Below are 19,056 nucleotides of genomic sequence, written 5' to 3'. Positions count from 1 at the left end.
CCCTTCATTCCGTGCCCTCCGTTCTTTGTCAATTTCTAGTAAATTCTGCAATCAAGAAAAGAACAACGTGCGCAAACTTTATAAAGCAGCCCTTGAAAGCAGGGGTGTGACCTTTAATGCTTCCCTCCTATCCTCCCGTGGGAGAAAAGGAAAACAAAAAGACCCTGAATTTCCAGGAGGGCCTGGCCGTGGGACAAGTCAAAGAACACAACATTCGCAGAGGGATGTTTCTCGAGGAAAGATCACCCTCTTACCAACTTTAGTCCTAAGAAAGACTTCTACGTGGCCACATTTGACGTATTTTTCAGGTCATACTAATAGAACTTTTTTCTTGGGAGAAAGTATAGTTTATCTCCAGCTCTCTACTCTTTCCTGTCTTTGTTGGAATCCGTTTCCTTTGAAGCAGATGTTGCTGTGAACGTTCATTACCTTTGGCCAAGAAGGTCCAGGCCAGCTAACGATGAAGGAACACATTTTCTCTAATGGTTCTCATGCTCCAAGGTTCAGTTTTAGGACCAATACTGCCTCTGGTTTGAGCTAAAGACTTGAGTGGCAGAATCTAGCCCAGATAGATCACTGACGGGCACACGACGCCCAGGTCCTAATAGCAGAGAAGAGTTTGGGCTGGGTCTTCTAATCTGCTTATATGGTTCACTTTCCGAACTTGCAGAAATAAATGGAGAACTAGGGGCACCTGGGTGGTTCAGTCAGTTAAGCATCCGACTTCAGCTCAGGTCACGATCTCGTGATCCGTGGGTTCGAGCCCCGCGTCAGGCTCTGTGCTGACAGTTCAGAACCTGGAGCCTGCCTCGGATTCTGTGTGTCCCTCTCTCTCTGCCCCTCCTCCACTCGTGCTCTGTCTCTCTCTTTCTGTCAAATAATAAATAAACATTATTTTTTTTAACGGAGAACTAAGGACAGGACTCTGATCTTGCTGGGGTCCCCTGGATAAATATTATCATTATGTCAACCCATTTGTTTACAAAATATGAATGATTACATTCACAAAGTCCCCCAAGCTCCATATCTTCAATTGCTTTATAGTGACTACAGAATTACTTTCCAAATCCTTAGCTCTGATATTTGTGGCCATTTGCAGTCTGGTGTTGACCCACCTTTATATTATTTCCTTCTGTAACTTTAATTCAGGGAAAATGGGTTTATTTCTGTTTCTGTACCATGTCTAAGGTATACCGAATTTTGTTTCTCTGCTTAAGTTGTCGTCTCGATTTGGTGCGTTCATCATTCATTTCGTTTCATCTCATTCTGCCCATTCTCCTAGTTTTAACACTCCGGGAGTCAGACTAGAAAGCCTCCTGCTTTATTTTCCCCAATTTAAAAAATTTCATTTGATATCTAACCATGCCTTTTCTAGATCTCCCTGTATTCCCTGAATGTGGGGCAGTGCCTTCAAAATATTAGGGACTCCTCAGTTTTTATTAAAATAGGTAACATATGCATGTACGGTGTGGTGTGAAATCTGATAGTGACGAATACAAATTGTACAAAGAATGTTTCTTATAAATACCCAGAAGCTACTATCACATTTAGACAAAGAACAGTTGACGGTGGTGGTAACAATTTCAGAGAAAGAGATTTCTATTTATTTGAGTGATCCAGATAGTCACAGAAAACTTCATCTTTTAAAGACCAAAGTGATGAGATATCAAAAAACTAAATGCCACACGTCCAGAAGGTGACTGAATTTAAAAGTTTGGGTTGCCAAGCAGAATGTGGCATTTTCACAGAAATTGCACCAAGCATTGTCCTTCAGGATGCATGCCACTAATTAGGCATCTGCGAGCACCTTATGGTTGATGAATTAAGCAAAAAACAACTTTTATTTCTTATGGAAAATACACCCACGGCTTCCAAAGAAAAATTATCCACCTCTAAAGAGTTCAAGACTGTCCCAGTAATGAATTTCATTTCTTATATTCAAGCTGCTGAAGATTGTTAATGTTTCTGTGAATGATTAAAACCCACTGTCATGAGTAACGATAGTTCACCTTTACTAAATGCCCCAGCATGAGAATGAACCCTTCCCACTGTAAGATGGTTGCAGGTATTCATTTTACAAGGTCACAAAGCTAGTACATGACAGATCTGGGGTTTGAACCCAGGCAGTCTATTTACAGATTCTGTGCACTTGACCATCGTACTATATTATTGAACATAAAGAGGCTGTATTCATTCAATAGAAAATTTATGGCAGAGTGATGAATCACACGTCTGAACACTAAATTACCATCGACAATTTAAAGAGAACTTATTACACCTTAAAGCCAGTAAGTGCCCAATGAACTGCAAACACTAAATAGGTGACTAATAAAATTTCAGTATAGAAGACAGTTGTTTTTGTTTTGTTTTGGTTTGGTTTTTTTTTTTTTATGTAGGAAGTATAGTATTTTATGAAAGACAGTAGCAAATATTTGGACTTCTTATATTTTACATTAGGAAAAGATTATACAATCAAGCTTGGAATTTGAAACAACTGGAAGGATCAAAACAGGATATTATATACTTTTGGGGGGGGGTGTTTATAATATATAAAACGCCAAGCTAAGTGTTTTATAGACAATTTTACCTAATCCTTCCCAAACCTTAAGAGGCAGTTATTACATTGAAGCCGTATTTTAGGCAAATTTTATATTTTTAAAAACTTTTCATTGAGTTGGAACATTTGACAAGCAATAGCACAAACCATAACATATGCTTCAAAGATTTTGATAAAATGCGTACAATCCCCCGTAACCGGCAGCCATGTGAAGAAACGAAACATAAACCACCCATCATTAGACCATCTTCCTGCCCCACTTAGTAAACACCTGCCTTTAAATGTCACTATCCTGTTTTTTTCAGCAGCACAGGTGAGCTCTCCTTTTTTTTTTTTTAAAGATTTTATATCAATGGCATCATATTTTTAGACTCATACATTACATAGTTTGCTTACCATGAAGTTAAGCGCCCATCCATAGTTTTATGGTTACTAGTAGTCGTTCACCGCTTCTTATCGAAGGATATTTCATCGTATGAATTCACTATACTTTATTTGTTCATTCTCACACTGGCGAACCATTTAGTCGTTTTTAGTTTGGGACTATTATAAATAAAGTTTCTGTGAGGACTGTTATACACTTCTTTTAGTGCACATATGTGAGCACTTGTCAGGGAGAGCACACACCTAGCAGTCTGGCTCAGTTCGGTAGAGTTTTGACAACTAGTCTAGCAAAGTGACCGCATCGACTTAGGGTCCCAACACCAGTGTGCGGGACTTCCATTTGCTCCACGTTCTTGCCAGATGCTTACCACTTTCCATCTTGTTTTCAAGTGTCGTGTCTTACATGCACAGCATTCCTTGCTTTAGAGTCAGATGTTGAGTGACAGAGTCTTTGGACAGTGGAGTTTCCCTGGAGGATTTTCTACAGACTTTCCTTTGGCAGCATTCGGTGGGACCCCACGGACCAGTAGGTGCATCCTTGAGGTTCCGTTTTCCCACAATTTAAATAGGCTGCCAACCTGTGGCCAGACAAATCTGTTAAAAACAAGGTGGGTTCTGCCTTCTTTAATTGATTCTAGTTTTTGAATTTATTTTATTATCAGAGAGTTTGCTAATAACGCTCTAGGATTTGAAGTTGCACCATTTGGTAAATACTCTTGCCATCAGCCTATTGAGACTTCTGTCACTTGCTCTGTTCTTACGGTATGTTTGTCTGCTTCTGTGGCCTGGTCTCATGTATTTTGATTTTTCCTTGAAGGTCTTGAGTGTGCTGAATCTATACAGGACTGTTTCAAAAAGAACAGATGACAGTCTCTAAATCTCCTCTTGAAGCCAAGCCCAGTAACTGCTTGAACCCATTAAAGAGACAATCAGATTATGCAACAGCAATTGTTCAGAGGTTGGGTTGGAACGCCCGTGAAATCTATGATTTTTTTTTTCCCTTTTTTCTCTGGTTGCTTCTAAGATTCCCTCTTTATCATTGATTTTCAACATTTTCAGTATGATATATGTTAACCAACTTAGGCTTCTCAGAGCTTCTTTTAACTGTGCTTTGCTGTTTTTTGTTACATTTGAAAATTATCAGCTGTTGTATCTTCAGATACTTCTTCTTATCCATTCTTTTTTTTCTCTTCTCTCTCCTCAGATTTCAATTTCATGCATGTTTAATCATTTGATATTGTCCCACAGCTCACGAACACTCTGCCTTTTCCCTCTCTTATTTTCCTTTTAGTTTGTTCTTAGCTTCAGGCAATTTCTATAGATCTGTCTTTACCTCTACTCCACTCATCCTTTCTTGGTTGTGTCTGGTATAATGATGTTAGATTCGTGTGCAGGTATTTGAGAAGCATCTTTCTTTTCGTTACCATATATATATATATATATATATATATATATATATATTTAATTTTATTTCAATCCTTCTGCTCAAATCTTTTAAGGTATGTTGTCCCTTTTTTCACTATACCATTTCACATACTATGCATAGTTATTTTAAATGCCTGTATCTCCAAGACCTGAGTCATCATTCAGTCTAGTTCTGTTGGTTGCTTTGTCTTTTCACAGTGGATTGTTTTTGTTTTGTTTTTTCCCCCTCTAAGCTTGCGTTATAGAATTGACCTGATTTAAAGTCGAGTGATACTTTAGGTCATTTCAGCCTACCCTGAAGTTACCTCTGTATGAAAGGTATACTCCACCAAGGGGTTGAGCTGGGTTTTCAACTCAGAGCCAGTTGGGATCAATATAGTCCGCATCCCCGCAGGGTCGTGAACACTAATCTTTTCTCCTTGCCACACTTAGAGTGACTTCTCTGTAATTTAGGAGTTTGCAAGAAAGCCCTTTAGGCTATCACCCCGGACAGATTTGAGATTCTTGAGTAAATGTCTTGAAAGGTAAACTGATCATGTTTTTGGTGCCTCTCTTGCCATTCCAATACCCAAATATTGCAAATGTTGTGGGCATTTCTCTGTCCTCCAGCACCAGCTTTCTTCTCAAAGCAAGACAAGGATTGCAGCCCCCTGCTGACCCCCGGAATGGTCAAATACCCGCAAGGACGAAGCCGTTGCAAAACATCACCTTAATCCTACAAATTCTCTTCTTTGGATTTTTAGATTCTCTTGTTCTTGTTGTTTTAGCTACTTTCTGATGCGTTCACACAAATAAGTTTTCAACTTTTGGTCCGTGGAAACACTGGTCTGCCTTTAAATACTCCATTGTCTCTCGCAGCAGAAAACGATAGTGCTAGTTTGAAATAGGGTGTCTGTCATTAATGGTCTCATTTTTATGAGACAATTGTCAATCATAATTTCATCCCCGAAAGGTTAAAGTCTTAATAAATCATAATTCGTAAGTTGACATATCTTCCTTGGAAGTTGTAATTCATGTCGATATCTTTACAATATTATTGTGCTTTTTCAGTATTAAACATAAATTATTTGGAGACCAGCCATTTATTTGCATGACATCTTTTGTCAGGATTTTGGTTTTTATGATAGCTATGAGTATTTAAATTATTTCAATCTGTATGAAATGTCATATAAATATTTTCATTGTTCATAATTCTAGTGTTAAAATCTGTGCTCCCAAGTTGATTTCCCTGCAACAGAACCGTATGTGCTAAAGTGCAAGATTATGGCCAAACAACCTCTATATTATATTTCCCTCTTGTTTTCTAACAGGGAACTTAAAAATCTGTGAAAGATAATGTCAAGATAATAGACGGCAGAATTAAAGTAAGATATGCAGCATGTGGATAGATTTTTGCACTCCATTGATTTTCTTGTTTACAACAAACATTACTTCTGAAACTCTAGCAGAGACCTACATGTAATTTGAATTACATAATATTTTTAGAAATATGCACCCTGGAGAGAACAGTAACTTAGATGTTTTCTTTCTTTTATAGGTAAGAAACATAAAGCTCTTGGAAATTAAATAACTTACTGCCTGCACCTAGCTATCATACGACAGATATAGTTGACTTCAGCGCCCATGCTTTCAATCATTATGATGTACCAGATTTCTAGTCATGTTCATGGTTATGCTCCATTGGCATATGCAGCAGAAATTTACTGAGCAGCTACGAAGTTCCAGAAGCTACGATGTGGCTGGGGATACAAATATGACTAAGACACATTTTCTGCCTGTATTGAGCCAAGAGGCTATTAGAGAAATTCAAAGTCTAATAAGATGTCAAGATTTGATTCTGCTCAAAGGACCATTAAATAAAAAGAGGGATAATTGGATTTTTTCCCAGAAATTATTCTTTGGGACTTGGAAATCAACCAACACTGCCGCAAAGTGGAAAGTTGTTACATTTGCGTAATGATTAAAAGTATTCAAAAGATTAAACATATCATTGGTCGTTTTTAGCATGAAAATAAACTATTTTTCAGAATATTCGCAAAAATACTTCCCACTTCAATTTATTTTTTTTATCACACCAAATCCAGGTCCTTTACACTGAATTCATGTCAAAACATTTGGAATTCATTCAGTAGACAGTCAAACCTCGGTGCATGGGTTCCTTCCTTTTCTTCCAGGAATGCATTTTATGTTTTGTCCATCTGTAAAATAGCTACCCATCTTTCAAGAGTCAATCCAAAGGTCATTTCCAGGAAGCCCTTGAATCAATCCAATGTGATTGCCAGTGAAACACAATTGAGTCTTTGCTGTTTTAGCATATCCACCATGTTATTGCACTATTTATTTTCAAGTTTCTCTGTGTAAGTGTGAAAGTACCATGAGGGAAGGGGCAATAACTCCTTTGTTTGGATATTTCTGACACATAATACAGTTGCGTTTCCCGTAGGAGGAAATTAGTCTATTTTGAAAGGAAGTTATTTCTCTTCTAGGTATATATCCTGGAATTTCTTTTCCATGTTTCTCTATTACGTTACTATAAGACATTAGAAGACCTGCATAGAAATGTTCATAGTAGCTTTGTATACGGTTTGAATGGAACCAGCATAAATTCATAGCAAGGAGAGAACTGTTAAATACATTTTGGTAGAGTCATACAATAGGATTCCGTGGGGCACAAAGGAGAACTAGATTAGGTGTAGATGAGTCAACAGGAATAAAAATAACAAACACAACGTTAAACACCAACAGCAAGGAACAGGAAATAAAAACCAGGCAATATCACTTATATGACGTATAAATAGTTTTATACATATATGGTGGAAATACACTGTGGGAATAATAAATCCCAACAACAGAGCAGTAGTTACCTCGGAGTGTTTCAGGGACAAGTGGGTGGGGGTGTCTGTGTTCTAAAGAGAGCAAACACAAGGATTCACCTGGCAGGTGGGTATGTAGGAATTTGTTACCTTTTATAGCTTTACGACTTTGTTTCACGCACACTTCCTGATATATTTTGTAAAAGATTCACTATTTATTATGAACTGAATTGAGAAATCCAAAACTTAATAATAATTTAATTCTTCTTCTCTCCCCCTTTTTCTTTATGATAAGGGAATACAACTAAATGAATATGCTTAACAACAACTTACCATGTCTCTCTTTATCCTACATTTCTTTGGTCACCCTTATTCAGCCATGAGACCAGAATTAAGAAAAGAGGGTACTAAGACACACAGAAAGGCAGAAAGTATGAAGAATGCACCTCTTTTTCCTAAAAAAAAAGTATATTTATTTTGAGAGAGAGATCACACAAGTGGGAGAGGGGTAGAGAGAGAGAGAGAGAGAGAGAGAGAGAATCCCAAGGAGTCTCCGTGCTGTCAGTGCAGATCCTGAAGCAAGACTCACACTCACGAACCCTGAGATCATGACCATGAGTTGAATTTGAACCTTAGCCGACTGAGCCACCCAGGCACCCCTGAACACTGCACCTTCTGGTCCAGGGTTTTGGGGCAATGTAATTTGGGCTTTGGAAGTGGTAAGGAGGGAAGAGAGAAAGACACAGAAAAAAACACAGGACAAAACACTCAGTTCCAGGTTTTCCCTTTCTAGGGTTTAAGTAGGGGATAAATATGTCCATTATACACTGGCAGGGGAACACTAGCAGGATGAACAGCTGCCTCAAATCATGTTTAGGATTCTGGGAGTCTTTTAGACTGTCTACAATGTCGATCTTCAGCCATGGGAATAGAAAAATGGGAGAAAGGATAATAAACCATAGAGAAAAATAGAAAGAATGGAGCACGCTCTTTCTGGTCTGGGGACACTGGACACAGACTTAAAATATTGATTTTAAGATAATTAACGCCTTTGTTATGTTAAGGCTTCCAACCCATGAACACGATATGTGTGTACATTTATTTAGGTCTTCTAAAATTCCATTCGCCGGCATTGTGTCGTTTTCAGCATACAAATCTGGAATAAGTTTTGTTGGATTTACGACTTCAGCATTTCATTTTTCGAATGATTGCAAATGTTACTGTGGTTTTAATCTCAGTGCACATGTATTCATTACTAGTTTATAAAAATGCATTTGCTATTTTCTCTCTGAGTAAAATAAGCTTCATAAAATAAATTGGGATATGTTCTCTTTTCTATTTGGGGGGAAGATATTGTGTAGAATTGTTAATCCTTCTTTAAGCATTTGATACAAAGCTCCAGTGAAACTTTCTGAGCATGAATATCTCTTTTTGAGAGTTTTAAAGTTATGAATTGAATTTCCTTAATAGTTTTGGGATTACTAACATTATCTATTTCATATTGGGTGGCAACTTGCAGTTGTTTGTGATTTTCAAGGAACTGGTCCATTTCATATGACTTGACGAATTTGCAGATGTAGAGCTGTGCATAGTATTATATATATATTTTTTTATCCTTTTGATGTCTGCATTGATAGCCATTGTTTCCCTCCTGATATTGGAAATTGTGTCTTCTTTCTTTTTTTTCTCTTTTGTCAGTGTTGTTAGAGGTTGTTAGATGAATCTGATTCACCTTTTCAAAGAACCAACTTCATTTCATTGAATTTCTCAATTTTCAATTGTATTCATTTTCCTTGTATATTTATTATTTCCTTCCCTTTGCTTTCTTTGTGTTTATTTTGCTCTTCGTATTTTAGGTTCTTGAGGTGAAAGCTTAGATTATTGATTTGAGACCATGTGCTTTCTTAATGTACTCATTTAGTGTTATAAATGACCACAGCACTACTTTGCCATACAAATTTTCATATACTGCATTTCTTTTTTATTCACTTCAATGTGTTATTTTTTCTGGAGATTTTCTCTTTGACCTATGGGCATATTTAGATGTATGTTATTTGGTTTCCAAGTAATTGAAGCTTTTCTGTTATCTCTCTGTTCTTGATTTTTAGATTAATTCCATCCTGGTCAGAGAAGATATATTGCATGATCTATTCAAGTTGACATTTAAATTTAAATTTGTTGAGGTGTGTATATATCCCAGGACATGTTCTGTTTTGGTACATGATTCATGGGCACTTAAAAAAAAGGTGTTTTCTGCTGGTTTTTGATCGAGTTTTCTTTAAATGCTGATTAGAACCTATTGGTTGAGAGTGCTGTCAAGCTCATCTACATCCTTGCTGGTTTCCTTCTAATTTTTCTATCAATTGCTGAGAGATGGTTGTTCATGTAGTTAACTATAATTGCAGACTTGTCAGTATTTTGGCACATACACATTTAGAATTGCTTTATCTTCTTCATGGGTCAACTGCTTTGTTATCATTTATAACTTTTTCTTTGCTCTTAAATCTACTTTATCTGATATTGATATAGCCATTTCTTTCTTTTGATATTTACAGGATATATGTTTCATCTTTCTACTTTCAACTTACCTTTATCATCATATTTCAAGTGATTTCTTGTATATAGGATATAGTCGAGTTGTTTTATTTATTCTAGTCTGCCAATCTCTGTCATTTTATCTGTGCATTTGGATCATTTACATTTAATGTGATTATTAATACGGTAATTCTCAAGTCTGCCATTTTATTTTATGTTTGTTCTCTCTGTTTATTATTTTATTATTTGCTGTTTTCTTTTTCTTGGCTTTATGTGGATTCCTTGAGCCATGTTTAGAATTCTATTTCAATTTTTCTATGGGGCTTGGAGTGTATTTTCCTATAAGCTCATTTTGCAATTGTTCCAGATATTGCATTCTATACAAACAGGTTATTACAGTCTATTGGTACCATTATTTTATAATGTAAGTTCTAGAAGGGAAGTGTAGGGACTGTAGTGAGCAGAAATTATTTTAAGAATGAGTCTCTGAAAATTTAGTAGAATTAAAGAAAGTACAAGTGATCAGGTTGAAAAGTCCATTACATTTACAGCAATAAAACTAAAGCCACTCTCAGGCACACCTTGATAAAAATGCAGAGCATACAAAACAAACACAAAGTCTGAAAGGCATCTGAGAGAAAGGACCTCCAAGGGAACTATTTTTAGCTTGGTGGACATTTCATCAGCAGTGGCATATGCAGTAAGAGGATGGAACACACAGTTAAAGTGCTGAGGAAACATAACTGTCAATCTAGAAATCAATACCCAACCAAATTATAATTAAAGCGTGAGGGTGAGGTAAGGACGTTGAAAAACATAGAGGTGAAGAAAGCCTTGTGTGTTAAAGGTTACAGTGACTACAGTTTAAATTGTGTAGAAGAAATTTCTGAGAGATGAACCTAGTGAAGTATGGATAGTTAAATAAAACCTTAGCTATTTAGATGCTGTAAGACCTTTCAACTATCTTGTGTATGTACACAATTAAATAAATGAAATATGTATTATTATTTGAAAGACATGTGTCCCTTGACCCTTATTTAAGTTGCCATCTGACATTGTTTTTAATCTTAAATTTGAACACTGGCAAAATTATTCCTGGAGGACCGTACATATTGTCATTTTAAAGTGAAACTGTTATGATACTATATTAAATGCATGTAATGTACCCTTAATACCATGAGCATTTCAGAATTTTCAAAAACTCTGAATGTCATACTTCAGAGCTAACACATTAGCCTCTTACTGTTTCAGGAACGCTGGCAGAAGGCATGGTACTTCTGGGTCCCAGCAACCGTGCAGAATGAGCATCATATTTGCATGAGTCTCCCTTGCCTCCAAGTCCCAAGAGAATGATGCAGAGACAAGATCTGTTGTGCACCCTATAATCAACGGGTCTGTGTTACTGCTGATGAACCCCTGTCTTAGAATATCCTCTGTCTTAGATATCCTCTGTTAGGATATCCTCTGTCTTAGAAAGAGGCTGCTGGTCTGCCTGCCTAACCTCTGGCCTGGAGGGAGGCATTAGCTTTCCTGGTCAAGAAATCTACTCTCTGCATTGGAGGGAGATAGTCTCTTCCATCCAAGGCTATTTGCTATTCAGGTGTTGAACAGATGATTTGGGACAAAAACTTGTCAGCGTCTCTTTGGGAAATGTGGCGTTTCTGATCTTCACGATCTGGTCCATGCCTACTTCTCCAGCTTTATCTTTGGCTGCCATTCAACACGCACGTAATACATACCTGCTTGAAATTTCCTAAAAAAGCCATGCTTATATTTACCGAGTTTACAGTATCTTACTAGTGCTTTCCATAGCTTATCTCTGATATTTTTTCACAACTCAGCCAAGAGTCACTACCTTAAAAGATAGATGAGACAACTGAGATTTTAAGAGATCAAACTGCATCTTTAAATGGCTTGAGCATGAGATTCTGCTCACAAGTCCCTACCCATTTCCAACTCCCTCTCGGCTCCTTTATGTAATTAATCCCTACTCACATGTTAAGCTTCAGCTTACGTGTCATTTCCTTAGGGATTGTTTGAATCTCTAGGCCACTGAGTTATGCCTCTAATGAGCTCCCATCAAACACTCCTACACCGCTCATCACACTGTTTACATCTGTCTTATCACTTGCCTGTTTTCTTCATTTTAATCTTCTTGATGGCAGGAGAAATGTTTGGTCCATCTTTGCACACTTGTACCTTATGTTCTATTGGTCATAGTAAGCGTTGTACAAAAATTTGCTGGTTGATGGGACGCCTGGGTGGCTCAGGTCATGATGACACTGCTTGTGAGTTTGAGCCCCGCTTCGGGCTCTCTGCTCTCAACATGGAGGAGTCTGCTTTGGATCCTCGGTCTCCCTCTCTCTCTGCCCCTCCCCCTCTTGTTCTTTCTCTCTCTTTCTCTCTCTCTCTCATAAATAAATGAATTTTAGAAGTTTGCTGGTAAAGGTACGCGTATCACCTCATTTAGTTTTTGATGAATCTTCCATTCCCTGTTAGGACAGAGGACTCTCGGTTTGTCCTTCTTTAAGGTAACGCATAACATAGCACAGAGGTTGTATAACAGAAACACCTACACAAAGATGCCATGTAACACAAAATGAATTGAATGGCTTTGATTTAGATATATATATTTGTGGCATTATTTAGTCTCCAGTCTGAGGCTTTTTGAGTAGAGAAAGAGAATATATTTAGCTCATATATATAATCGTTATTATCACATTAATTTGTATCATTAAAAATGAAATCACTTGATTTCCCCGAAGTATTATATCCCACTAATGTTGTTTCTTTTATTTCTTTAAGTCCATATATTATCTCTGGGAAAATATTCAGGAAATTCTAAGTAGTAAATGAAGCAAAGACTCATTCATTTGTTTTATTTCTATTTTTTCACTTCCTATGCTGTCGATGCTATCGATGCTTCTCAAGTTAACTCTAAAGGTTTTGCTTTACTTTTTGTAATTTGGGTGATGAAGAGAACCGTACATATAGTTTCTATTACGCCTGGTTTGAATAAAACTTGTAGAAATTTACGGCAGCAATGTCTCCAAATAGTGACCCAGGTCTTTTGATGTTAAATTGGCAATAAATCCATTAAACATTCTTTATCCTAAAGTTCTTTACCTTTAATTTTTATGCACACAGGTGAGGGTAATGGAATTGGTACAGCCCTATGCAGACTGCAATACCACCCTTCTTCTTTCTTTCTTTCTTTAAGTATCCATGTGACATTGAAGCTTGTTAGAAAGTGTCAATCAACCTTGGGTTTGTGCATATGTGTGTGTGTGTGTGTCATCAAGAGAAATAGAGAAATAGTATTCTAAGTACGCAGATCCCAGGGGCCAGAGTGTTTGGGTCCAGCCACTTGCCTGCTGATTGACTTTATAAACATTGCTTTAAATTGTTTCAAGTGACTTTGGTTCTTTTCTTTTTTTAATGGAAAATAAAAATAGTATTTGTCTTAAATATATATATGCATGTGTGCGTATACGTATACACATACAATGTATATACTAAAACCTTATCCAGTTGGCACATAATAAATATTAGAAATATTATTTATTATCATGAAAGCATATGATAGCTATATAGATCAAGAACACATAGAAAGAAACAAAATCTTTCTTTTAGCTTTTCAACCAGGTTTCTGTCCCCCCGTGTAGTAACACAGCAATGGTTCTCCATGTTATTTCTTGACGCCTTCTCTCAGACCAACGTCCTGTCTCATGACTGAGACTTCTAATGGAGTCACTAATATTATTTATTATCATGAAAGCATATGATAGCTATATAGATCAAGAACACATAGAGAGAAACAAAATCTTTCTTTTAGCTTTTCAACCAGGTTTCTGTCCCCCCGTGTAGTAACACAGCAACGGTTCTCCATGTTATTTCTTGACGCCTTCTCTCAGACCAACGTCCTGTCTCATGACTGAGACTTCTAATGGAGTCACTAATATTATTTATTATCATGAAAGCATATGATAGCTATATAGATCAAGAACACATAGAGAGAAACAAAATCTTTCTTTTAGCTTTTCAACCAGGTTTCTGTCCCCCCGTGTAGTAACACAGCAACGGTTCTCCATGTTATTTCTTGACGCCTTCTCTCAGACCAACGTCCTGTCTCATGACTGAGACTTCTAATGGAGTCACTAATATTATTTATTATCATGAAAGCATATGATAGCTATATAGATCAAGAACACATAGAGAGAAACAAAATCTTTCTTTTAGCTTTTCAACCAGGTTTCTGTCCCCCCGTGTAGTAACACAGCAACGGTTCTCCATGTTATTTCTTGACGCCTTCTCTCAGACCAACGTCCTGTCTCATGACTGAGACTTCTAATGGAGTCACTAATATTATTTATTATCATGAAAGCATATGATAGCTATATAGATCAAGAACACATAGAGAGAAACAAAATCTTTCTTTTAGCTTTTCAACCAGGTTTCTGTCCCCCCGTGTAGTAACACAGCAACGGTTCTCCATGTTATTTCTTGACGCCTTCTCTCAGACCAACGTCCTGTCTCATGACTGAGACTTCTAATGGAGTCACTAATATTATTTATTATCATGAAAGCATATGATAGCTATATAGATCAAGAACACATAGAGAGAAACAAAATCTTTCTTTTAGCTTTTCAACCAGGTTTCTGTCCCCCCGTGTAGTAACACAGCAACGGTTCTCCATGTTATTTCTTGACGCCTTCTCTCAGACCAACGTCCTGTCTCATGACTGAGACTTCTAATGGAGTCACTAATATTATTTATTATCATGAAAGCATATGATAGCTATATAGATCAAGAACACATAGAGAGAAACAAAATCTTTCTTTTAGCTTTTCAACCAGGTTTCTGTCCCCCCGTGTAGTAACACAGCAACGGTTCTCCATGTTATTTCTTGACGCCTTCTCTCAGACCAACGTCCTGTCTCATGACTGAGACTTCTAGTGGAGGGATCAGACAGTGGGTTTATTATTGCAAGTTGGCATCCTCCCTTTGGTTGAAGCAGAGTACATAACCTGCACAGAAGAAGGGTCAGGTGGGGAACTGTAATGAAAAACCCGAAGCAAATAATGTTGGAGAATCAAGATCAAATACGAAGTGTATCACAATCAACTCCACTTCCGCTCTTGACATCACTTCTTCCATGGTCATCTCCTACGTGTTTGGGAAGAGTCCCTAATGCTCTCCTTTTTCCATTAGGAGGTCCCTCAGCACTTAGCTGTCATTATATTTACATTAGTTCAATGACGCACTTTCAAAATGCTCAGTTGATGGATTCAACTCTCAGTATAGCTGAGACGTGTTAATTTGATTCTGGTGACTGCTGGCTGGCTGGCCCTCGTCTTTCTTTGGCATTCAGGTTCCTCTCAGGTCACAGTAGGGATCTCAATCTCAGAAGAGTTCAATTTCTCATCTTGCAGTCACTGCTGAAGTGATTCAGAGCCATAACAATTTTCCTCTTTAGTGTGAGGTACCATTAACAGAGGCATTCAGTTTGTTCTCTGCCAGGAACTGAGGGTGGGATTAGTTGTATAGCGTATTCTATATGGCTTATACTTCAGGCTTCCATGAAACAAAGTCACCACTCAACAGAACTTTAAATTAGCATACTCAGGAAATCTGGAGCTCCCAATGCAATTAGCATACAGCTGCTAATTATCAAGTGAAATGCTGCATTGAAGAGGGAAGGGAGTTTACTGTTGATTTGGGTGTTAACATGAAGAGACAATTATTTCAAGCCACTTTACTTTGACATTTTGGTTATTAAACATATGTTTCTAATTTTTTAGCGTAAAATTTTGCTGGAAAAAAATGTACGTGGCAACTTTTTCTTAAAGTGCATTTGAATATTATTCAATACATTCATTTGAATTGTGTATTGTGCTATATACATCTGTACCCTTGTAGACAGAAATATCTAAAACGTATTCTCTCATAAAAATTATTGATAGCTATCGTTAAGGTGCTTCATGAGTTACAAAATACTATGCGTAGTACACACATAAATAAATCTCAATAATATCTTTATAACAGAACCAGCTTCTCCAAATATGTGGCCAAGTATTTCATCCATTTCATTTTTCCCATTTATCACTTTAGCACACATCACCTTTGTCTTGCAACTCGAGTGTTTCTCTTTTCAATGCCCCTGCCTGGCTGTCCCCAAACAGCAAATGTTGTCCGACCATTTGTAGGGCTTATTATATTCCAAAGTATGTTTTTAGAGGAAACTTTGATCAGTTGAGGGCTGCCTTTGCTCCATCCTGTCCCCTACCTTGCCTTTGACCACCATCCCTAATGGGCCTTTCCATGCTGCAACTAGGCCTTTGATTAGATGCCCCCTTGTCCCGGCTGCAGGCTATCCCATCATTGGATCCCAAGCCACACCTGTCCTTTTCATAGCCACATGGTCAGCCACTGTTCACAGTCTCATGGGTTTCCATGGGTGTGATTGAAATATGAAAAATATCGGAAAAAGAAATAATGGTCCGAGTTAGGTCAGTATGGTTGAAATATAAAGCTTAAGAAAGTTTGTGGCAATAGATGAGCCTAAGCTGATGAACTGTAGAGATTTCATGTCATGATGGGTTCTTTTAAGCCACGGATATTCTTTGAGAAATAGGGGAAAATTGAAAATTTTTTTTTAATTTTTTTTTCAACGTTTATTTATTTTTGGGACAGAGAGAGACAGAGCATGAACGGGGGAGGGGCAGAGAGAGAGGGAGACACAGAATCGGAAACAGGCTCCAGGCTCTGAGCCATCAGCCCAGAGCCCGACGCGGGGCTCGAACTCACGGACCGCGAGATCGCGACCTGGCTGAAGTCGGACGCTTAACCGACTGCGCCACCCAGGCGCCCCTGAAAATTTTTTTTTAATTGAAATGTTTTAAACAGTGGAGTAGCACTTTCAATTTTTACTTAATGAAGTTAATGCAAATGGCTGGGTGGATAATAGATGAGAGAAGGATAGATGACAGTAAAATATCCAGACAGGATGCTATTGCAGTAATTCATGTGAAAGGTAATGACAGAGGAAGAAGTGGGTTTGGACAGATGGGTAAGTGCTGTTCACTGAAGTAGGGACCACGAGAGAAAGAGTAAGTTATTTTTCTCAATAAAATGAATGTATAGAATCTTTTCTTATTGAGTCATGGACAAGAAAGCAACAAATCCCATATCCATGCATAATTATGGCAGTTTTAGTCTAGCACGATTAAGTATCCTCTTTGCAATGGCAGTTTGTAGTACAACTGAATAATTATATTCAATATATTATTTCAATATATCCCACTTATATTTTTGATCTTCAAAGAAAATCATCAAGGTCAACTGCACATTCTGTTCTCATGTTTTACAAATATCTTCACTCTGCCTTTGAGGGAACCATCTAAGACAGTTTATTTTACACGATCCAAATCATATCTCGGGTAAATATCAACATGCCGAACTGAGTTCTGGGACTAGAACCCAATTTTTGGATACAAAAGAGCCTCTGATCTTTGAGCTCTTATATCACATAGCCTCTCAAAAGCAGGAGGCCTGCCCAAAGGTCACATATTTTCTGACTCCATCAAAGAATTAGATGGTTCTATGTAAAGGTTCACATTTGGCATTATGAATCCAATGTTTTACTATCTTTCATTCCCAAACCTCTACCCATTTTAATTTTTATATGAAAATGTAACTTTATTAATATTCCATAGATAAGACTTTTAACTGTACCATTTATATTAGCTACTATTATTCTCAGTGGGATTAAGGAGAAAAAATAAATCTTAAAATGTTTCCAAACATTTGGAACTCAGCAACAGCAGAGGTAAGATTGATGGAAGAAAGATAAGAGTAAATATGAGTTCAATATTTCCAAAAAAATGCAGAAATGGGGTGCCATTGACAAAAACAGGGGAGCTGGGAGGTGGGACTGCCTTTACAGGTGGGTGGCGCATTTGATTTTATACATGTGGAAATATGTGGAATCGAAAGTCATGAAGAAACATTAAATGAAAAGATGACTAGAGTTAAAGACATTTGATTCAACTGCACAAAGAGAAAAGAAAGACTTACGGAGTGACCTAACATCAAGTAACATACCAATTGTTTTATTCAAGTTTATTTTCACAATGACCTTACAGATGGTTACTACTATCCCATTTTCAAAGATAACATTAATAAGGGTAATAGGAATAATGTGAACTATCGGTTACAATATTCTTAGCATTTGTGATTAATGCACTTAATACTTAAGAAAGCCTCAGAGATAGGTTCAATTGTAATCTCATTTTATACAGGAGGACACTGAGGCACACACAGATCTTAGTTCTTGCTCAAGATTACCTTCCAGTGAATGCTTTTCACAAGATTCAAATTCAGGTTATAAAGCCTCTTCACCTAACCAATGGGTTTACTTAACGACCTTTTTATCATAAAGGTGCTGCAGTGATGATTGTAGTGGCTTCATGATTGGTCAAAGATAATGTGTCTATGCACAGGAAAGTCGTGATTAAAAGCTAGTCTTTCTAGATGTAGGTTTCCTTGTGTTCTTCATTCCTTCATGCTTGCTCTTAAAAACACTTTAACCCAGAAAATCAATACAGCCATGCACGTGGCCATGTATTGAAAAGAAATGCTACGGTGAAAAGGGCAACACCTGGTGGATAGTTAAGATAAAAGGAACAAGAGGGACAGGGTCACCAAAGGAAAAGAAAGAGTAGCTAAGAAGTAATGAGAGATCAAGGAAAGTAGCTTTGACAAGAATTAATGAAGAAAGTTCCTGCAGAGAGAGTAAGTAGAAAACAGTTGTCAAAGCCATGGAGACAGTACTGCATCTCCGACTGGGCACATGCAACACGCTGTGGTATCCTAGAGACAGCGTCATCCGAGAAGGACCAAGCTTACGCAAACATCAAACCACAACACAGAATGTAAGCGTTTCCCCTGCTCTAGATCCTTCCAAGATGTGAACGCTATTTTTAGACAAATAGAGCTATCTTTGCCTTTTGAAGTTTTTATGATTTTTTAGAAAACCAAAGGGTCGCAGAATTTAGGAAACAATAAAATCAGCAGAAGCTGTGTTCTCTGTACTTGTTCAACAGTTACACGTTAGCTTTACCAACTGCAAATAGAACTATTATGTATGTTAATGTAACTGCAGCTTTTAAATCATACTTCTGATGACACTATTTTTAGAATGAAGACCTTTAAGAACACTTTCCCCCCTTTTATTCTAGCTCCTCCAACATCGCTACCAAAAGTAGCAATTACTGTCATCAGTTAATTGAATTGATCTAGTCGTGGGGGTTACAGCACACTCAGGAGAGGGTGCCAACATG

Source organism: Lynx rufus, unplaced genomic scaffold (genome assembly GCF_022079265.1).
Source record: "Lynx rufus isolate CCGP_SWC_20201006 ecotype Redwood Valley unplaced genomic scaffold, mLynRuf1.p SCAF_20, whole genome shotgun sequence".
Classification (NCBI taxonomy): domain Eukaryota; kingdom Metazoa; phylum Chordata; class Mammalia; order Carnivora; family Felidae; genus Lynx; species Lynx rufus.
The sequence above is the reverse complement of the archived record's forward strand: the minus strand, read 5'-3'. Positions refer to the sequence as shown.